The following is a 23732-nucleotide window of genomic DNA, read 5'->3' on the forward strand; positions in this document are numbered from 1 at the left end:
CCCCCATAGTAAGGGAGATTTTAATGGCAAGCAAAAACACCAAAATGAAACATGAGGTAAAAAATATCAATTTATTCAAATGTTAACCACTAGCCGACCTGCACACGCAGATAAACTGCGGCATGTCAGCTCTCCTGCGCGAACTGACGTACTTGTACATTAGTCCGCTGAAATGTCGCAGTCCCACTAAAAATTGCAGATTGCCACCATTACGAGTAGAAACAATAATAAAAAAAAAAAGTCCCTAAATCTATCCTGGATATGTATTATAGCAGAAAGTAAAACATTTTTTTTTTCAAACTTGTCCCTTTTTTTATTTATAGCGCAAAAAATAAAAACACAGAGGTGATCAAATACCACCAAAAGAAAGCCCTATTTGTGCGGAAAAAAAGGACATCAATTTTGTTTGGGTACAGCATCTCACAACTGCGCAATTGTCAGTTAAAACAACGCAGTGCCGTATAGCAAAAAATGGCCTGGTCATTAAGGGAGTAAATCCTTCCAGTATAAAAATATATTGTATGATAACAGCACACATAAGAGGTTTACATAACAATCAAAGTATGTGACAAATTGTAAGTTTTTCCATTCACCCAAACAGGGTGAAACCAGGAAGCAACTGATGAAATGTAAAAAAAATAAAAAAAAAATAAAAAAAATCTCTCCCTACTTTCTGTCTTCCTTTCTGATTCTTGACCATTGGGATGCCCCAGAGCAGTGTCTCAAGAAAGGGTGCGCAAAAAAAACAAGGAGTTTTAAAGGCAGCCTGCAAAACCCTGCTGCCAAAACAAGCATCCAACTATGCAAACACTTCAATTTGTAAAATGTATTATTTAAAAGTGTGCACAGATAACAAGCAAGCCGCCTTGCAAACCTGAGACACAGACGCCTGAGGTCTAAACACTTTTTTTTTTTTAACAAAAAGGAGGTCTAAACACTTAGGTGGCATTAATCACCCTGGTGGAGTGTGCTGCAATGGGCGAGGGAGGAGCCCGACCCTTAATGATGCACTCCAGAACAATTGTCTGCTGAATCAAACAGGATAAAGTAGCAGGGGAGGCCACCAGGTCTTTTCTTGGGCCCTCTGTGAGCACAGAGAGAATCCAACCTCCGAAACAAAGACATAGCAGACTGGGAGCCCCCAGAGAAGATCAGTCCAATGCGACAGAGGCAGCCCGATCGCTCGCAGTCCTAGGACGTTGATGGGTAGCCGAGCCTCCTCCGGAGTACAGCAATTTAGTGATCTCGATCCCAGGAAACCATTAAACTCAAAGCCTGCATACAAAACCGTAGGGAGGACTGCTTGTGGGACTTGAATAGTTGAACAGCAGTCAGGCTTTCAGTGCTCATCCACCAGGAATACCACTGTGGCCTACTTCAAGCTGAGACTCAGGCCCAGACATTCCAGCCTCCTGGTTGGGATCAGGGTAGACCTCTTGAGGTTCAGGACCCATCCAAAGTCCTACAGGAAGCGCATCGTGATCTCCATGCTGTCCGTCTGTGCAGCCTGGAAGTCTGCCCGTTGGAGTAGGACGTCCAGATAACCCATCACGGGAAACTCACAGTTGTCTCAGTAACAACTGAAGCCAGCAACTTGGAGATTACCAAGGGGGGGGGGGGGTGATGGCCAGGCCAAATTGAAGGGTGGTGCCACAAAACGATAATTTGCATCCCTCATTGCAAACCAAAGTAACCGCTGATGTCCCTCGTAGATGGGAATGTGTAGGCAGGCATCCTTGATGTCTATGGATGCCACAAAATCCTCCTGATGAAGACAAGCCACCACAAATTGAATGCATTCTATCTTGAACTTCTGCACCCGCACAAAGCCCCTGGAACCATTCTGGCTCGGGCACCGGGATTATCGGTTCTTGGTGCCTCAAATCCTGCACCGCCCTGCACAAGGCTCAAAGGAGTGATGGCACACAGGAAAGACTGAAGGGAAAGAGTTTCTCAGGTGGATAAAAAATTAATTCTATCCTGCTGCCAGACACAACCAGTTTGTGGACCCACTTGCATGGAATGAGGGAGGTCTATGGACCCGAAAACCAGCAGAGACGATCCCACATCCTGGAAACGCGTGGAAGTAAACTGTCATACTGAAGAGGGTTTGTCCGCAATCTTGGTAGATTTGTGTGTCCAGGAGCCCTTGGAACCACCCACAGAGATCTTGAAAGGCTTGGGGCACTTGTCAGAGGTGCAAGGGGAACAAAAAAGCTCCTGGGGCAGTAAAGCAAGGCCCAGACTTCCGATGCAGTTCACGCCCCTTCTTGACCTGTGGGAGGAAGGTACTCTTGTCTGTCATGAGGCTCCTGATGATGTCATCAAAGGTAACACTGTAGAGACATTTTCCCTGGGGCAGTGGATCAACCAAGGACTTTTTAGAAGTCAGGTCAGCAGATCAGCATTTGAGCCGAAGCAGAATACAAGGATACATCGCAAACATACTTCAGGCCCTGGACTAACTGGTCCACCAGATCCACGTACATCTGATTCACTTGTACAGTAGGCAAACTTTGTCGCAGAACCTTATTCCCTATTCTCAGTGCCTGAGGCGCTTACGGAAGGGTTGTGGGCCCAACAGTCTACAGAATCTTTAAAGGAAGGAGACTCCATCATTAGTATCATGACAAATGTTCAAAGACACAGGTGATGGTGGAGGGGCGCTTCCTGCTTGCCTTGCGCCTAAATGTTGCCTCCACCTGGGAGATGACTGACTCCAAGGCATCCAACAGCAAGTCTAGGGGACACAGAGGACCCTGAAGAACCCTTGAACTCCATAAATGGATGGACCTCCACCTTGCAGAACCCGCACGGACAACTGAGAAGGCCCCCCTCCCGCCCAGGGACACCAGGAAAAGTCATCCCAAACACCAGGGACTGGGAGGTAGGAGGAGGGGAGTAAGCCTGGCCAATGGGACGGGAGGAAATCCCAGAAACCAGGGGGTGAGGGGGTCCCCACAGGGTTAAGCATCGCAAGGCGTACCCTCGCTCCACACCACGATCTCTACAGCGGCAACTTTGGTGAAGAGAAAAGATCCTTGGACACGGCTGCAAATGCCTGTGCAGTGACATCACCCTTACTATAGGGCATCCGTTGTCAGCTGCCCCTCCTCTACACTGGAGCCAGTGCTGGGACCTGATTATGTGACCAGACCAGCTTCAGAATAGGTACAAGTGCATCCGGAAAGTATTCACAGCGCTTCACATTTTGTTAGGTTACAGCCTTATTCCAAAAATGTATTAAATTCATGATTTTCCTCAAAATTCTACAAGAAATACCCCATAATGACAATGTAAAAGAAGTTTGTTTTTATTTTTAATAAATTTGCAAAGATTTCAAATGAAAAAAAAAAAAAATCACATGTACATAGGGCCGAAACAACTAATCGATTAATCGACAACTAATCGATTATGAAATTAATTGATTACTATTTTCATGATCGATTAATTGATTTTAATTTAAAAACTAAAATCAGCCCTTTATAGTACAAAAAGAGCAAATAATCGCTACTGTAAATATTATTTTCACTGTTGCACAGTAAAAAAAAAAAATTAACCCCTTACAGTAGCGACACATTTGCTCTTTTTGTACTATAAAGGGCTAATTTTAGTTTTTTAAGCCCATTATGTTACTAAACGTCTTAGGCCTGGTTCACACCTAATGTGTTTTTTGGTGCTTTTTGCAGAAACACACTACAGTTCATTTAACATGGTTTCCTATGGGACACATTCACATCAAGGCTTTTTTCAGGTGCAGCATATTTGGAAAGGGTCAAGGACTTTTTTCAATGAAAAACTGTGATTTTTTGGTTCCACATACTTCAATGGAGAAGCATCAGAAGAGCATTTAATGCGTTTTTGCAGCAATTTTTTCTTTTAATCTGCCCAACAAATTGGTCAAAAAAAAATTTTTAAAACACAAATCTCAGCAAAATCACGTGCACAAAAATCACTGCAGAAATAGATCAAAAGCAAACCGCACAGGTGTATACCGAGCCTTATGTTGGTCACACGGATCAATTTTCAGATGAAAATTCATACGAAAAATCTTTGTACATTCGCTGAAAGAATGTTGTTGAAAACCACATACACTGTCTGAAAATTCCCTTGACCAAGAAGTTTTCTATTACTAAATTTTCCCTTCACTGTGGTTGAAAACGAACGTTGATTTGACTCCACTAACGATTAGAAAATCCAACAAACGTTCTTAAAATTACATTTTTTTTAAAGGAAGAAATAGTTTTTGTATGGCCAGCATATAATATATTACAGTTCTGTTTGAAAATCTGCAAAAAAGTCTTTAACTTTTTGTTTCTTTATATTAAAAAAATGATCTCCGAGTATGATGATATTTACCAGATTCAACCTCTAATATTATATACAATATATCTCTTCAGTCTGTTATTCTCAGAGTGGACTAGAGATTTTGCTCCCTAACCATATAGTTGGTTATTTATATTTACCACTGCATACCAATATATTAGAAAAAAAAGCCTTTTTTAAAACTTTACAGATTAGCTAAATTATAAACAACAATTTTTTTAATCGTTAGTTGCAGCCCTACATGTACATAAGTAGTCACAGCCTTTGCCATGACACTCAAAATTGAGCACAGGTGCATCCTGTTTCCACATCCTAGAGATGTTTCTACAACTTGGAGTCTACATGTGGTAAATTCAGTTGATTGGACATTATTTGGAAAGGCACACACCTGTCTATATACGGTCCCACAGTTAACAGTGCACGTCAGAGCACATACCAAGCTATGGTGTCCGAGGAATTGTGTGTAGACCTCAGAGACAGGATTGTATCAAGGCACAGATCTGGGGAAGGGTACAGAAAAATGTCTGCAGCATTGAAGGTCCCAATGAGCATAGAGGCCTCCATCATCCGTAAATGAAGAAATTTGGAACCACCTGGACTCTTCCTAGAACGGGTCTCCCGGCCAAACTGAACGATCAGGGGAGAAGGGCCTTAGCCAGGGAGGTGACCAAGAGCGCGATGGTCACTCTGACAGAGCTCCAGCCTCTCTGTGGAGTGAGGAAAACCTTTCAGAAGAACAACCATCTCTGCAGCACTCCCCCAATCAGGCCTGTATGGTAGAGTGGCCAGACAGAAGCCACTCCTCAGTAAAAGGCACATGACAGCCTGCCTGAAGGACTCTTAGACCATGAGAAACTAAATTCTCTGGTCTGATGAAATAAAGATTGAACTCTTTGGCCTGAATGGCAAGCATCATGTCTGGAGGAAACAAGGCACCGCTCATCACCTGTCCAATATCATCCCTACAGTGAAGCATGGTGGTGGCAGTATCATGCTGTAGTAAAATTTTTCATCCGCAGCAACTGGAAGACTAGCTAGGATTGAGGGAAAGATAAACGCAGCAATGTACAAAGACATCCTTGGTGAAAACCTGCTCCAGGGCACTCTGGACCTCAGACAGGGGCGAAGATTTATCTTCCAACAGGACAACGACCCTAAGTACTGCAACAGCGATTTCTACCTACCTCACTTATATGCCTAATGATACATAAAATAAGTGATTAAAACCTTTTATCTCTATAATAGTCAACCACTGAGGTTGCCACTATTACGGATAGAATTAAAACGATGATAACTGTGCGAAAAGAATAACAATCAAATTTATTTAAACGTACTATCGTACAGAAAAGAAACTTGTATTATTCCGATTATTACAAACTATAACATAAATTATACGCGCGCGTATCATCGCGACGTCACGCGGATTGCATCGGAGGCGACGAGAATTCCGGGGCATTATGTGCCTTCCGGAACGCCGAGGAATTGACAGGAGCCATAAATATGGCTCTGATGGTTGAGAGCAGCAAATGGGTGGAGAGCTGACACACCCATAAATAGGAGGAGAATCCCACCTGTATCTAATCAAACAAACAAGTAAGTGCTATAAATAAGGTGTATTAGCCAGGACCTTTTCATTTGAGTCCTGGAACACCACTCAAACAGATCATTGAAACAGGTATGGAGTATGCTGAAGAGAGATATCTCTTTTCGCTGCATCTTTTTATTGATACAATATGAAGTTTGGTAACTTTATCACTTTTGATTTAGCTTTAGGCCTCTTTCACACTGATGTCCCGTTCAGGCCCGCCTGTCAGTTTTTCAGGCGGACCTGAACGGGTGCTCCATAGAGGTCTATGGAGCGTCGGATGTCAGCGGTGACATGTCCGCTGACATCCGACCCGCTCCGATCCGAAAAAGTGTAACGGAGGAAAAAGCTATTTTTCCATCCGTCTGCGGATCGGATCGGATGACGACGGGCACTGCGGTCCGTCGTCATCCGATCTCCCATAGGGGAGAGCGGCGCTGTGACAGGTCCGTCCCTGCGCAGTGTGCAGAGACGGAGCTGTCATCTCCCTGCTCAGCGGGGATCGGCAGAGTGATCCCCGCTGAGCAAACGGACATCCACGGGGCGGATCAGAACTGATCCGCCCCGTGTGAAAGGGCCGCTGAGGCACTGGGGGCTTTTCGCTATTCATTTTAAGGGGCTATTTACTTATCTGCAGACTACAATATAAGTGCGGCAGATACAATACACAGGTAATACATTATTATTCACTGACGCTCTTAATATATTTTTAATCACTATTCATACTATCACTTTTTTAGGCATCACCACATGTTTATGGGGTCATTGATTCAATACACACATTTATGGGGGTTTTTTATTTCTTTTCTTTTACACAGTCACACATTTTTGGTTTATTTGCATCACTAGTTTATTATTATTATTATTATTATTATTGTCATTTTTGAACTACATTCACATTATTTAGCATAATACCGATTGTCACAATATGGAATATCACACCTGTTTATTATTTGTTTAAACATTACTTGGGAAACAAAGTGGCATTCCCTCTCATTTCACTATTCCCACTTATCTATGCTTTTGTAGATTAACACAATATACGCAATACTCCAGTCAAACAACTAGTTATAATATACATTTTTTGTGATGTATTTGCTCCATATCATATCATATTGTATTTCATTATTTTTAGGTGTGGCCACCTTGGGTGTGCCAAGAACCTCCTCCTCTGTTCCTCTGATCACCCTGGGGAAACTCCAGACACTGTCAATTCTTGTAAGCTAGCGTTTGATGGCCCCGTGAAGTCGTGTTCCGCCTTTTTTCTCCCCTTCTTTTGTCCCCCCTCCCCCTCCCTGTGTCCATCTTGGTGGGTGGTTGAGGTGGGTCAAAATAGTGAGGCAGCGGATCCAGGATGACCCTTTGAGGGAAGGCACTGTTCCGTTTTTCTGATTTTATTAGAAGTCTCTGGTTGAAAAGCATTGGTTCGGTGGAACTGGTAAATATTATCGAAATAAGTTTTGATATTACATTAATGTTTCGGTTAAAACCTATTATATTGAAAGTCTTTTTTTCTTTGATTACCTGCAGAATATACAATATAACTACTCCTTTCGCCAGGGCTTTGTTGCTTTTTACCCCCTGAAGAAGACCCTGACTCCCTGAAGGTCGAAATGCATTGGGGCAGCCCGGGTGCTATTTTGCAACTTTTGAAAAAGTGCTGTACTTGTAAATTGTTCCTGTAACCTATTTTGTATTACATGTTGCATATACTGTTTATCCACTGATATGCTATAATATTATATACCAGAGCCTGTATTTTTAAATCTATGATGGCAAATAAGCCGTTGAATCAATAAAATAAATATAACTTTTCACGGATTTATCTCTGCTTCTTGTTGCTGCCTGAAAACCCCAAGGGGAACTCTTCTTCTTTTTTTTTTTTTTTATTTATTCTCTCTAACATAAATTATACAACCTTAAAACAAAGATGTTACCAGTGATACAAAGTAATAGAAATAGGAATATTACTATAATGGACCTACAAATGCTATCAGTATACCAGGACAAATTGTAGGACAGGAAAAGTTACAGAAAAGATGAAGTTACACACCAGGAATGTGAAGGAGGTACATTATAGAGAGAATCCTTACGTGACTATGCTTTGTCTTCCATGAGGCTAGGAGTGAGGCCAGTGATCTGTGTTCCAATATATACACACTTTTAGAAAAGTCCACCTCTCCTTCCCGGTAGAAACACCCCCTCTCACATATACACTCAAGGGTGTGGATGAAGAGAGTCCTATTCATTCACTTAAGCCAGGTGGCCACACTTGGTCAACTGGAGGTCATTGCATGTCATAAAAAACAAGAGAGCTTGGCTTGCTTCTATATCCCCTCTCTGCTCAACACAATTTAAGTAAAACATGTTTGGTAACATTACCACTCTCAGAGGTCATCCTCACAGCCCCCAAGTGATTCCCTCCAGGCAAGGGATTGTCTTAGTTACAGTACATCTACAGTGGTGTGAAAAAGTGTTTGCCCCCTTCCTCATTTCCTGTTCCTTTGCATGTTTGTCACACTTAAGTGTTTCGGAACATCAAACCAATTTAAACAATAGTCAAGGACAACACAAGTAAACACAAAATGCAATTTGTAAATGAAGGTGTTTATTATTAAAGGTGAAAAAAAATCCAAACCATCATGGCCCTGTGTGAAAAAGTGATTGCCCCCCTTGTTAAAACATACTATAACTGTGGTTGTCCACACCTGAGTTCAATTTCTCTAGCCACATCCAGGCCTGATTATTGCCACACCTGTTCACAATCAAGGCATCACTTAAATAGGAGCTGCTTGACACAGTAAGGTCCACCAGAAGATCCTTAAAAGCTACACATCATGCCGAGACCCAAAGAAATTCAGGAACAATTGAGAAAGAAAGTAATTGAGATCTATCAGTCTGGAAAGGGTTATAAAGCCATTTCCAAAGCTTTGGGAATCCAGCGAACCACAGTGAGAGCCATTATCCACAAATGGCGAAGACATGGAACAGTGGTGAACCTTCCCAGGAGTGGCCGGCCGCCCAAAATTACCCCAAGAGCGCAGCGACGACTCATCCAAGAGGTCACAAAAGACCCCACAACAACGTCCAAGGAACTGCAGGCCTCACTTGCCTCAGTTAAGGTCAGCGTTCATGCCTCCACCATCAGGAAAAGACTGGGCAAAAATGGCCTGCATGGCAGAGTTCCAAGGAGAAAACCACTGCTGAGCAAAAAGAACATCAAAGCTCGTCTCAATTTCTCCACAACACATCTTGATGATCCCCAAGACTTTTGGGACAACATTCTGTGGACCGATGAGACAAAAGTGGAACTCTTTGGAAGGTGTGTGTCCAAGTATATCTGGCGTAGAAGGAACACTGCATTTCATAAAAAGAACATTATACCAACAGTAAAATATGGTGGTGGTAGTGTGATGGTCTGGGGCTGTTTTGCTGCTTCAGGACCTGGAAGACTTGCCGTGATAAAAGGAACTATGAATTCTGCTGTCTACCAAGAGATCCTGAAGGAGAATGTCCGACCATCTGTTCGTGTACTCAAGCTGAAACGAACTTGGGTTCTGCAGCAGGACAATGATCCTAAACACACCAGCAAGTCCACCACCGAATGGCTGAAGAAAAACAAAATGAAGACTTTGGAGTGGCCTAGCCAAAGTCCTGACCTGAATCCAATTGAGATGTTGTGGTATGACCTTAAAAAGGCTGTTCATGCTCGAAAACCCTCTAATGTAACTGAATTAGGACAATTCTGCAAAGATGAGTGGGCCAAAATTCCTCCAGGACGCTGTAAAAGCCTCATTGCACATTATCGCAAACGCTTGGTTGCAGTTGTTGCTGCTAAGGGTGGCCCAACCAGTTATTAGGTTTAGGGGGCAATCACTTTTTCACACAGGGCCATGATGGTTTGGATTTTTTTTCACCTTTAATAATAAACACCTTCATTTACAAATTGCATTTTGTGTTTACTTGTGTTGTCCTTGACTATTGTTTAAATTGGTTTGATGTTCCGAAACACTTAAGTGTGACAAACATGCAAAGGAACAGGAAATGAGGAAGGGGGCAAACACTTTTTCACACCACTGTATACACCATGTAGTATAGTGGTGCTTCCTAGATACTAACTCTAGATAACATTCCAGAGTTGTTTTATGATGTCAGCTGTTCTCAGAATGTCCAGGCAGTTTTCTGACACACTAAGACATATTGGATGTCCATTTATTAATTCTGATTATCATTGAAGGTAAAAATCATAGGCCTCACATTCCCACATCAGCACACAGCCAAGATAACAAAGGAGTGGGTACAGAGCAACCCTGTGAATGTCCTTGAGTGGCCCAGCCAGAGCCCAGACTTGAACATCTCAGGACAGATCTGAAAATGGCTGTGCACCAACGCTCCCCATCCCACCTGATGGAGCTTGAGAGGTCCTGGAAGAAAAATGTGAGAACCGTTCCAAAAATAGGTGTGTCAAACTTTTAGCATCATACTCAAAAAGACTTGATGCTATAATTGGTGCCAAAGGTCCTTAAAAAAAATATTGAGCAAAGGGTGTTTTCTTTATTTTTTTAGTTTTTACTAAATTTGCAAAGATTTGAAACTATTTTCACGTTGCCATTATGGGGTATTGGTTAAAGAATTTAGGAATTTTGAGGAAAATCATAAAATTTAAAGGAGAAGTCTATGGGTCACAAGGGTGCAATTCGTTTTGCAGTCCTGTGACCCTTTTTCACACGAGAGTGGTCTGAAGTCCACTTTCTGCTAATGTCACTGGAATCAGTCCAGGCACTGCATCATCACAACAATAAATTCTGGGTCTGCCTGGTGCCTGTCTCCAGAGGCGTAGCTTGAAGCTTGTGAGCCCCCGATGCCATAGTTGACCCGGGCCCCCTCCACTACTTCCAACATGCATGCAGATACACCCACAGTATGCCAAGATACTGAAAATGTCTTAAGAGTTTTGAGTTCCCAGAGTTCCTCTTTACATCAGAGGACAGGGATTACTGCTGGTGAATCAGAGAACAGGGACCCCTGGCAGGTCACTTGGCAGAGCTCCTTTCCCATTCCAGCACTGTATACAGCTTCCCCCCCCCCCCCCCCCCCCACTACACAGGGCTGAAATCACATTTCCTTACACACAGTCTGTCACGGGGTGTATCTGGCTTTTATGTTGCCCTTCTGACCTGTCAAATTCTCTGTTTGGAACGGCTGTGTAGTTGCAATAGGCAGATACACCCTGTGCAGATCATGGCTAACTGGCTCTGTTGTAAAGGAATGTGATTTCAGCCCTGCAGAGGAGATACAGTAAAGAGTGCTGTAATGAGAAAGGAGCTCATAGCATGCAGGGTGGAGGGGGTGGTCAGGGGCAACTTAGATCTGGGAGGGCAAAGCCATGTGACACAAAATCTGGAGCCTGTAGCCCATCAAGGTGTTAAGGGATTTGTTTTAGCAATTTCTGAAGGTTTCTCCTGAAGGTGTGTGTCTACTCCCCAGTTGTCAGGGAAGTGGGGTAAGTAAACATTGCTGGGTGGGGAGGTACAGAGAATCCCAGCTGGTGACTAGCAGTGTCATAACTCACCAGTGGTATCAGTCCCATCATGGCTACAGGACGGCACTCTCCTCCTCTTGCCATACTGAGCTGAGTTACCATTCCATGTTGCCAGCACGGAGGAAAGACACTTCCCCATCCTGGGCTGTTTTCACCTCGTGCGCCTCTCCATTCAGGAGATGGATCACAGATTCCCCAGCCACTGGGAATAGAGGGGTGTGGACTGCAGAAGGGAAAGTAGAAGCCCAGTACTGGAGCCTGGCTTTGGCGCCCTAGGGCAGATCGGAGATTGATTTTGTGGAGGATATTATAATATGACAGGGAGGATGCAGGGGGCCCCTGGACCTAGGGTCAGGGTTGGGATTGTGATCCCTGCAACCCCTTATGCTACACCCATGCCTGTCTCAGTCTCTCAACGAGCTGCTGAGAGCCTGAGATGGCTGCTTCCCACCCCTCCACAGCTCAGAGAGCGCGGAGGAGCAGAGGAGAGCTGCCGATTGACAGGCAGCAGCTCTCTGCTCGGGGAGCCGAGAGAACAAAGTCATTGTCATTGTTCGATGGCCTCGGTTCACAGTGCAGAGGCGGCGGAGGACAGATGCTGCATCCACCTAGGTAAGTATGATGGGTAAAAAACAAAACAAAAAAAACATACTTCTCTTTTAATCCATTTTGGAATAAGTCTTTAACATAACAAAATGTGAAAAAAGTGAAATGCTGTGAATACTTTCCTGGATGTACTGTACGCATAAGCATGTTTTTTTCACAGGGTAGAAAGAATAGTCTTAGAATGGGGGTGGGAGTATGTTTAGCCTTAGATTTTGATAGACCTTTTGCTTAAAGCGCAGTTCTGTCCCAAATTGGAACTTCCGCTCATTTGTCTCCTCTTCCCCTCCGGTGCCACAATTGGCACCTTTTGGGGGTCTTTGACAGGTATCCTGTTCCCACTTCTGGGAGTCCAGGCCGCAGCCCGTGACATCACCGCTGGGCTCCCTCCTCCTCTCCCTGTCGCCAGGCCAGTAGAAGAGAGGAGCGGGGCCTTGGCCAGTAGGGTTCCTGTAAGGCTACACTGCCGGGTACCCATACCCGCAATGGCGGTGGCAGTACCCAACAGCTGATGGAAACATCAGCTGCGGTGCAAACATTGCTGGACTCCAGGACAGGAAATTGTCCTATTGTTAAAGTATGCAGTATGTGTAGCTGCTGGCTTTTAGTTTTGTTTCTTTGGGTGGAACACTGCTTTAAGGCTTAATGTACACAGGAAGTTTTACAACTTCTCCTTAACAATTTCATTTGACAGATATTAACGGATCTTTATAAATGTCAGTTTTGCTGCGTTTATGTTTAGAAGTGTTTTTTGCTGCTAAATGTGAACCACCCCGTTTACAAGCTGTTACAGACAATTTCAAATGCCTCTGAACATCCGTTCTTACTGCATTTTTTTTGCTTTTCAAAAAATGCTTCTAAACTCAACTGCCTAGAAACGACCCTGTGTACATATACTGATAAAATAACAGAGGAGAGTTCAGGGGCAGCTGAAAAAAACGCCCAACTGCCCAAAACATCTGTTTACCAGCAGCAGTGTACGTGAAGCCTAAAGCCGCGTACACACGGGCGGACTGTCTGGCCAACTTAGTCCGTCGAAACACATTTCAGCGGACAGTCCGCTCGTGTGTGGGCTTCAGCGGACTTTTTCAGCGTGCAGTCTGGCGGACTAAGTATTTCGGAATTTCCGTAATATTGTCCGTCAGACTTTGGTTTCAGCGGACAATCCGCTCGTGAGTAGGCTAGTTCGACGGACTAAGTATGGCGCATGTTCAGAAAGGATTTACACGGCGAAAGGTTGCATTGCTGTGTATTGGACTTCCTATTTCTAGTCCCGTCGTACGTGCTGTACACGTCATCGCGCAAACTTTCGACGGACTGTTTTGCATCCGTGTGTGGTCAAGTCCGTTCATTCGAAAGTAGGACGGACTGTCCGTCGGATTGTCTGACGGACTAAGTTGGCCATACAGTCCGCCCGTGTGTACGCGGCTTAAGGGTAAAACATTTTTTAGAACTTGCTGTGCCGCCCTTCCCCTCTAAACACTAAACTCACTCCTGGATTGATCCAGCGCTGTGCCTGGCCGCAATGTTCTTTCACCTCTCCCTCTTGGCTCCTGCTGCTGTCAGTCAAATTCACAAATTAACAAAAAATAATCAAAATATATATTTTGGGTCATTAACTTGCTGTAGGATGAAACCCTTACCAACTAGGGCAGCCCTCAAAATTTTCACTTGCCTGAACGCATTTGCAGAGTGGAAATAATCTGAGGGTGAGTGTTCCGGCTCGGCTCAGGTGGGGGGCAGCCTGGTCGGCTCAGCTCGGCTCGGGAGGCGTACCAGCTGGCTCGGATGTCTCCCCAGCTGAGCAAACCCATCTGGATCTGGATCTCAAATTTTCCGACAACAAAATCCGTTGTCGGAAATTCCGATCGTGTGTACACAATTCCGATGAACAACGCCTAGAGGCGATTCAGTTCGCATTGTGCGCTATATAAGTATTTCATTCATTCATTCATTCATTCATTCAACAAAGTTCTACACATGCTCCAAATCAAGCGGAAGAGCCGCACTGCTATTGAACCTCAATTTTCTTGGTTCGTCGTACGTCACCGCGTTCTTGACGTTTGGAATTTCCTACAACATTGTGTGACCGTGTGTATGCAAGACAGGTTTGAGCCAACATCCGTCGGAAAAAATCCCATGGATTTTGTTGTCGGAATGTCCGATCGTGTGTACGCAGAATTAGAAACTTGTCTGATTCTGTTGTGGCTTTGGGTCTGCTAGACCTCCTGCTGTCAATTTCCAAGTGCCTTTTGATGGTGTAGGAAACTGTACTCACTGACACCTTGGCTTTCTTTGCAATTTTTCTAAAAGGAAAGACCTATACTTTTAAGGGTTACAGTGCCTTGCGAAAGTATTCGACTTTTCAACCTTTTGCCACATTTCAGACTTCAAACATAAAGATATAAAATTTTAATTTTTTGTGAAGAATCACCAACAAGTGGGACACAATTGTGAAGTGGAACGAAATCTATTGGATATTTGAATCCACCTGTGTGTAATCAAGTCTCTGTATAAATGCACCTGCTCTGTGATAGTCTCAGGCCGCGTACACACGCGGGGACTGTCTGCCGAAACTAAGTTCGTCAAACAGTCCACTCAAACTTTTGAATGAACGAACACGCCCACACACGGCACTTTTTGAGCGGACAAATACGGCAAACTTTGTTCGTCGTACTAAGTCCGCGCAACTTTTGAAATGAACGGACTCGCCCACACACGAGGCAACAGTCCGCTCATTTCGAGCGCGTGTGCAGGTAGGCGGGGCCCGCGACGTCGCGGGCTCCGCCGCCTGGAATGTACTTAAAGGGGAACCCCAACGCCGAAAAAAATCGGCGTGGGGGTCCCCCCAAAGTCCACAACAGACCCTTGTCCGAGCACGCTACCCGGCCGGCCAGGAAAGGGGGGCGAGCAAGCGCGCCCCCCCTCCCGAGCCGTACCAGGCCGCGTGCCCTCAACATGGGGGGTGCCTTGGGGAAGGGGGGGCCGCGCGGCCCCCCCACCCCAAAGCACCTTGTCCCCATGTTGATGAGGACAAGGGCCTCTTCCCGACAACCCTGGCCGTTGGTTGTCGGGGTCTGCGGGCGGGGGGCTTATCGGAATCCGGGAGCCCTCTTTAATAAGGGGGCCCCCGGATACCGGCCCCCCACCCTATGTGAATGAGTATGGGGTACAATGTACCCCTACCCATTCACCTGTAAAATAAAAGTACCCAAAAAAAAAACACAACACACGAGATAAAATATTTTATTGCACAGCTCCGGGGGTCTTCCGTCTTCGGGGGTCTTCTCGCCGGACTCCTCCGCTATCTTCTTGTAGCTCTTTTGCTAGCGGAGGAGTCCGGCTTTCTTCCTCCCCGCCGCCGGCCTCTTCTCCCGACTTCGGGGGTCTTGTCCCCCTCTTCGGTTCTTCTGCCGGGCCACCGCGCCTTCTTATAGCTCTTTTAGAGGCGGTGGCCCGGTCTTCTGTCGCCGCTGTCGCCTTCCGGTCGCCTTCCGTTCTTCTTCTTGTTCTTCTTCTTCTTCTCCAGGAGATGTTGACACGTCGCTCTCTCCGGCCGGAATGCCAGAGCCGCGCTGCGCGGCCACTTATATAGTGACAATGGGGCGGTGTCACATGGTATATGTCACATGGGTTGGTCACATGGGTTGATGTCACATGGGGACTATGACATCGTAAGGGGGGGGGTCACCATGTGACCAACCCATGTGACATATACCATGTGACACCGCCCCATTGTCACTATATAAGTGGCCGCACAGCGCGGCTCTGGCATTCCGGCCGGAGAGAGCGACGTGTCAACATCTCCTGGAGAAGAAGAACAAGAACAAGAAGAAGAAGAAGAACGGAAGGCGACCGGAAGGCGACAGCGGCGACAGAAGACCGGGCCACCGCCTCTAAAAGAGCTATAAGAAGGCGCGGTGGCCCGGCAGAAGAACCAAAGAGGGGGACAAGACCCCCGAAGTCGGGAGAAGAGGCCGGCGGCGGGGAGGAAGAAAGCCGGACTCCTCCGCTAGCAAAAGAGCTACAAGAAGATAGCGGAGGAGTCCGGCGAGAAGACCCCCGAAGACGGAAGACCCCCGGAGCTGTGCAATAAAATATTTTATCTCGTGTGTTGTGGTTTTTTTTGGGTACTTTTATTTTACAGGTGAATGGGTAGGGGTACATTGTACCCCATACTCATTCACATAGGGTGGGGGGCCGGTATCCGGGGGCCCCCTTATTAAAGGGGGCTCCCGGATTCCGATAAGCCCCCCGCCCGCAGACCCCGACAACCAACGGCCAGGGTTGTCGGGAAAAGGCCCTTGTCCTCATCAACATGGGGACAAGGTGCTTTGGGGTGGGGGGGCCGCGCGGCCCCCCCTTCCCCAAGGCACCCCCCATGTTGAGGGCACGCGGCCTGGTACGGCTCGGGAGGGGGGGCGCGCTCGCTCGCCCCCCTTTCCTGGCCGGCCGGGTAGCGTGCTTGGACAAGGGTCTGTTGTGGACTTTGGGGGGACCCCCACGCCGATTTTTTTCGGCGTTGGGGTTCCCCTTTAAGTCCATACCAGGCGGCGGGGCCCGCGACGTCTCCTTCGCGGGCCCCGCCTACCTGGAGACACGCTCGAAATGAGCAGACTTTCCTCCGAGCGGGAACAGTTTGCTCATTTCGAAAGTGGCCTACACACGGGCGGACTGTCCGCTCAAACCAAGTTTCAGCGGACAGTTTTTCGGAATTTCCGAAAAACTTTGTTCGTCAAACTGTCCGCTGAAACTGTCCGCTGAAGCCCCACACACGAGCGGACTGTCCGCTGAAACACTGTTCAGCGGACAAAGTTGAGCGAACAGTCCGCCCGTGTGTACACGGCCTCAGGGTTCTGTTGAAAGCGCAGAGAGCATCATGAAGACCAAGGAACACACCAGGCAGGTCTGTAATACTGTTGTGGAGAAGTTTAAAGCCGGATTTGGATACAAAAAGATTTCCCAAGCTTTAAACATCCCAAGGAGCACTGTGCAAGAGATCATTTTGAAATGGAAGGAGTATCAGACCACTGCAAATCTACCAAGACCTGGCCGTCCCTCTAAACTTTCAGCTCAGACAAGGAGAAGACTGATCAGAGATGCAGCCAAGAGGCCCATGATCACTCTGGATGAACTGCAGAGAACTACAGCTGAGGTGGGAGAGTCTGTCCATAGGACAACAATCAGTCGTACACTGCACAAATCTGGCCTTTATGGAAGAGTGGCAAGAAGAAAGCCATTTCTCAAAGATATCCATAAATAGTCTTGTCTAAAGTTTGCCACAAGCCACCTGGGAGACATACCAAACATGTGGAACATGTGGAAGAAGGTGCTCTGGTCAGATGAAACCAAAATCGAACTTTTTGCCCACAATGCAAAACGATATGTTTGGCGTAAAAGCAACACAGCTCATCACCCTCAACACACCATCCCCACTGTCAAACATGGTGGTGGCAGCATCATGGTTTGGGCCTGCTTTTCTTCAGCAGGGACAGGGAAGATGGTTAAAATTGAGGGGAAGATGGATGCAGTCAAATACAGGACCATTCTGGATGAAAACCTGTTGGAGTCTGCAAAAGACCTGAAACTGGGACGGAGATTTATCTTCCAACAAGACAATGATCCCAAACATACAGCAAAATCTACAAAGGAATGGTTCACAAATAAACGTATCCAGGTGTTAGAATGGCCCAGTCAAAGTCCAGACCCGAATCCAATCGAGAATCTGTGGAAAGAGCTGAAAACTGCTGTTCACAAATGCTCTCCATCCAACCTCACTGAGCTCGAGCTGTTTTGCAAGGAAGAATGGGCAAGAATTTCAATCTCTCGATGTGCAAAACTGATAGAGACATACCCCAAGCGACTTGCAGCTGTAATCGCAGCAAAAGGTGGCTCTACAAAGTATTAACGCAAGGGGGCCGAATAATTTTGCACGCCCCACTTTTCATTTTTTTATTAGTTAAAAAAGTTTCAAAAATCCAATAGATTTCGTTCCACTTCACAATTGTGTCCCACTTGTTGGTGATTCTTCACAAAAAAAAAAAATGTTATATCTTTATGTTTGAAGCCTGAAATGTGGCAAAAGGTTGAAAAGTTCAAGGGGGCCGAATACTTTCGCAAGGCACTGTATAATAGTCTTTCTTCTTTTCTTAATTACCTTTCTTCGTGCCATGAGTAATATACTACTTCCTGCAGTACAATACTGTTCAAATATTGCTTAAGAGGGTGTAGTAGCACAGTCGGTTTCAACACTGCTTTTATATAGAGAGCTTGTTATCTGGCAGAACAGAATAGCCCTGCGGGAGGGATTTTGTTGATGGGGCAATCGAGCAATTTTTCTTTCCTTCCTCCCATATTGGAAGGAAAGAAAATCAAAATCATATATGATCTACCCAAGTAAGTCACAAAAGTTGGGACACCATTAGGAATTGTTGGCATAAACTTTCAAGGCTGGATTTACTTAGGCCTGGTTCACACCTATGCGTTTTTCAGTATGTTTTGCAAAAACTCACTACAGTCCATTTGACATGGTTTCCTAAGTGTCACGTTCACATCTGTGCATTTTCCACCTCTATTTTCTGGAAAGTGTTAGGGACTTTTTTCCTGCAGCAGTTTGTGTTTTTGGTTCCATAGACTTCAAAGGAAATGCAATAAAAAATGCTCCAAAATGCGTGTCAATAAACCGCATAATGCACATAGGTTTGCATAGGTGTGAACCAGGCCATACATTGGTTAACAACTCACAATTGTTCTGCAGCAATTACTTCTTTCTTGAAAAATGCCTTTTTTTTTTATAACGCTGAGCCCTAGTTCACACTGATGTGATTTCTGATGCATTCCAGAACACATTGAATCGCATGACAAGTGAAATTACATGATTCGCTATAGAGGTGATTCACATATATGCAGTGCGATTTTGATGATATTGAAAAAAAAGGTTCTCTGCGAGTTTGGAGCGGTGTGATTTTTAACTCCATAGCCTTGAATAGTAACGGCTTTTCTGTCCTAAGATAACATGATTACAGTATGTTTTCTGGAAGCCTTTACTGTGTTCCTGACCTGCCTTTGAGAGAGAGACATGGACAGAAATCAGACATGCATCCAAATCACATCAAAAACTGATTAGACTTGCATCTGAACCGCATCAACTCGCACAGTAGTTGCCCCATTCAAAAAGCATTGCAAAACTGATTCAACTCGCACCACATCAGTGTGTATCTAGCCTCAAATTACATTATTCTTCAGTTTTTGCTGACCTACGCTTTTTTTTTCCACCTCTGGCAGTTTACTGCTTACCTTTGTACCATTTCAGGTTATTCACTAATCTTGAACAGGTTAAATTTCAATAGATCCTGGAAAATGGGTGCGTTTTTAAACTGTTTGACCAATTATATATACAGTATCTCACAAAAATGAGTCCATCCCTAACATTTTTGTAAATATTTTATTATAACTTTTAGGCCCCTTTCACACATGCGGACATTATGTCCGTATTTCATCCATCCGTTTGCGGATGAAATACGGACATACATGGGAATAGCGGGTGTCTGCGGATAAAGATCCGCAGACACCCGCTATCGTCCGCCTCCGCTATTGTCCGGTTCTGCAGACGGAGGAAAATCCTATTTTTCTTTCCGTCTGCAGAGCGGATCGGATGAACACGGACAAACGATCCCTGCTCATCCGATCCCCCATAGAGGAGAGCGGAGAGCCGACAGGGCGGTCCCTGCACAGTGTGCAGAGACCACCCTGTCTGCCGCTGACTCAGCAGGGACAACGGAGCGATCCCCGCTGAGCAAACGGATCATCACGGGGCGGATCATTACTACTATATACAGTATATATATATATATATATATATATATATATATATATATATATATACACACATATACACACAGTATCTCACAAAAGTGAGTACACCCCTCGCGTTTTTGTAAATATTTATATAATAACTTTTCATGTGACAACACAGAAGAAATTACACTTTGCTACAATGTAAGGTAGTGAGTGTACAGCTTGTGTAACAGTGTAATTTGCTGTCCCCTTAAAATAACTCACATAGCCATTAATGTCTAAACCGCTGGCAACAAAAGTGAGTACTAAGTGAAAAAGGCCAAATTGGGCCCAAAGTGTCAATATTTTGTGTGGCCACCATTATTTTTCCAGCTCTGCCTTAACCCTCTTGGGCATGGAGTTCACCAGAGCTTCACAGGTTGCCACTGGACTCCATGATGACATTGTGTGTTGTTGTTGGTTAATGTTAAAGTGGTGTTCCACACAAAAAAAATGCTTATAATTCCTAAAAAAATAAAACATTTGGAAAAAAAAAAAAATAGGATTTTTTGTACTCACCGTAAAAGCCTTTTCTCTATAATTCACTGACCGAAACAGCGCCTCTATTAGCCATTGGGTTGTTTGCCCTATTACTAGGAGATACTAGGCATTAGTTGTAACACAACACTCAGAACTCTTAGTTCCGCCCAGGAGGCGGTCCCTTGGGCAACAACCCTCCAGTCTGCCAAACAGACCTCAGTACGTCAACAAGCAGTATAGTGTAAAGAGAAAAAAGGAGGGGCGGGTGCTGTGTCGGTCGGTGAATTACAGAGAAAAGGATTTTACGGTGAGTACAAAAAATCCTATTTTCTCTTATATTCACCGACCGACACAGCTTCTCTCTTAGCCATTGGGACGTCCCCAAGCAGTGCCAAACGAAGGGTGGGAAAAACAGCATAGCAACTTCATCCACAATGGCAAATGGGAACTAGTGAAACTTTACCCACAAAAAACAACAGCGCGTGGAAAAAAACAGCGGGAATAAACTCTTACCGAATCACCGTGATCCCCCATGACAGAGGATCAAGGAATGCAAAAAGTGAATCACAGCTTGGCTCCAAAAGACAGCAGGCACAATCACAGATTCTTGGCAACCACCTCATGGCCAATCAGACCATCATACGGATATATGTGGTACATATAAAATAGAAGTGCTCCATTTGGTGTAAAACCTTACAAATACTGTATTTATTGTTTAAAAGAAAGTAACACACTTACAATGTTGCAGTTTAAACAGAGCCTGAAGTCTGATGTGCCGATCGGTACACAGACAGACAAGCCGTCCTTTTGGGTAAGCGAATGGAGCACGAGGTGACGTCACCTCGTGCTCCATAGGAAGTCCTGTAGTATATATAGCATTTTATATATAGATCCCATGTCACAGCAAGGGTTTAATAACCAGCAACAGAGTTTCTTATCAGACGATGAGACGTGTAGATAGAGTAGTACGTTTGATTTATTATCCTTCTATAGAATTCTTAAAGCACATTTTACATATAAATTCTATACATACAGTCAGTGCCTTGCAAATGTATTCACCCCCTTGGCTTTTTACCTATTTTCTTGCATTACAGCCTTTAGTTCAATGGGTTTTTTTTTTAACCTGAGCTATATGTGATGGATCAGAAGACAATAGTCTAAGTTGGTGAAGTCAAATTAGAAAAAAAAAAAATTATATATATATATATATATATATAAACTATTTTTCAGAAATAAAACATTGATAAATTGTCATGTGCTTATGTATTCACCCCCTTTGTTATGAAGCCCATAAAAATCTCTGGTGCAACCAATTACCTTTAGAAGACACATAGTGAAATTATGTCCACCTGTGTGCAATCTATGTGTCACATGATCTGTCATTACATATACACACACCTTTTTGAAAGGGCCCAGAGGCTGCAACACCTAAGCAAGAGGGACAACTAACCATACAATGCCATGAAGACCAAGAAACTCTACAAACAAGTAAGGGACAATGTTGTTGAGAAGTACAAGTCAGGGTTAGGTTATAAAAACATATCCAAATCTTTGATGATCCCTAGGAGCACCATCAAGTCTATCATAACCAAATGGAAAGAACACGGCTCAACAGCAAACCTGCCAAGAGACGGCCGCACACCAAAACTCACGGACCAGGCAAGGAGGGCATTAACCAGAGAGGCAGCACAGAGACCTAAGGCAGCGTACACACGCGCGGACTGTTCGCCCAACTTTGTCCGCTGAACAGTGTTTGGGCGGACAGTCCGCTCGTGTGTGGGCTTTCAGCGGACAGTTTCAGCGGACAGTTTGACGAACAAGGTTTTTCGGAAATTCCGTAAAACTGTCCGCTGAAACCTTGTTTGAGCGAACAGTCCGCCCGTGTGTAGGCTTGTTCGTCAAACTAAGTTCCGCGCATGCTCAGAAAGGATTTACACGCCGAAAGTTATAATGCAGTGTATAGGACGTCGTATTTTTCGTCCCGTCGTACGTGCCGTTCACGTCATCGCGCACGGTTTCAGCAAACTGTTCGTTCGTCGTGTGTGGCCATGTCCGTCCATGCTAATTTTGAGCGGACTGTTTGCCGAAACTGTTTGACGGACAAAGTTGGGCGAACAGTCCCCGCGTGTGTACGCGGCCTAAGGTAACCCTGGAGGAGCTGCAGAGTTCCATAGCAGAGACTGGAGTATCTGTACATAGGACGACAATAAGCCTTACGATCCATAGAGTTGGGTTTCATGGCATTACTTTCAGCAAAAAAACAAAATGGCACGTTTTGAGTTTGCGAAAAGGCATGTGGGAGACTCCCAAAATGTATGGAGGAAGGTGCTCTGGTCTGATGTGACTAAAATTTAACTTTTTGGCCATCAAAGGCTTAAGCCTAGCCATCAAAGAAAATGCTATGTCTGGTGCAAACCCAACACATCACATCATCCAAAGAACACCATCCCAACAGTGAAACATGCTGAGGGGATGTTTTTCAGCAGTCGGGACTAGAAAACTGGTCAGAGTTGAGGGAAAGATGGATGGTGCTAAATACAGGGATATTCTTGAGAAAAACCTGTACCACTCTGTATAGCTACACAATTAATCATTAAAAATGAATAGTTGATCTCGATTCACCCCCTCTGATCTCGATTCACCCCCTCTCCTGCAGAGGTTGCTGATTCTTTCATATAAACAAGTGGAGAAAACATCTGCTCACTCAGCTGTCAAAAGAAAACATCCAGTCTGCCAAGTTTTTTTTAACTTGCAACATTGTAACTAAGCTTCCTTAGATCAAAGGAATAGAACATCTGTGTAAATAAATAATCTGGGCAGACTGCCAACTTTTCACCAAATGCAGGAAGTTTAACCACTTAAAGTCAATCTTTTTCTGACACTTCTTTCTTAAGTTAAAATCAATATTTTCTACTAGAAAATTACTTGGAACCCCCAAACATTAGATATATTTTAGCAGAGACCCTATAAGGAATAAAATGGCAATTGCCGCAATATTTTATGTCACACTGTATTTGCCCAGCGGTCTTTCAAATGCAATTTTTTGGGAAAAAATTCACTTCAATGAATGAAAAAAAAAAAAAAAAAAAAAAGAAGCAGTAAAGTTAGCCCAATTATTTTTGTTTTAACATGAAAGATAATGTGAATCGTGATCTATCTTGTAAGCAAAAAAAATTGTGATTCTCATTTTAGCCAGAATTGTGCAGCTCTACCACTCTATGTGATTTGAGGCTAGGATGGAGGTTCACTTTCCAGCAGGACAATGACCCCCAAGCACACTGCTAAAGCAACACTTGAGGGGTTTAACTACTTCAGATCCCCACTATAGCCGAATGACGGCTACAGAGAGAATATGCTTTG

At 44.6% G+C, this 23732-nt stretch overlaps 1 protein-coding gene across 3 annotated transcripts in view; it reads right to left on the reverse strand.

Annotated features, from left to right (window-relative positions):
• LOC143996978 (glyoxylate/hydroxypyruvate reductase B-like) overlaps positions 1–23732 on the reverse strand; it is a 77683-nt gene that overhangs the window by 51831 nt on the left and 2120 nt on the right. The window lies entirely within an intron of this gene.

The sequence above is a fragment of the Lithobates pipiens genome, unplaced genomic scaffold, assembly GCF_037356315.1.
Source record: "Lithobates pipiens isolate NorthernLeopardFrog02 unplaced genomic scaffold, aLitPip1_a1.2 Scaffold_19, whole genome shotgun sequence".
In the NCBI taxonomy this organism is placed as follows: domain Eukaryota; kingdom Metazoa; phylum Chordata; class Amphibia; order Anura; family Ranidae; genus Lithobates; species Lithobates pipiens.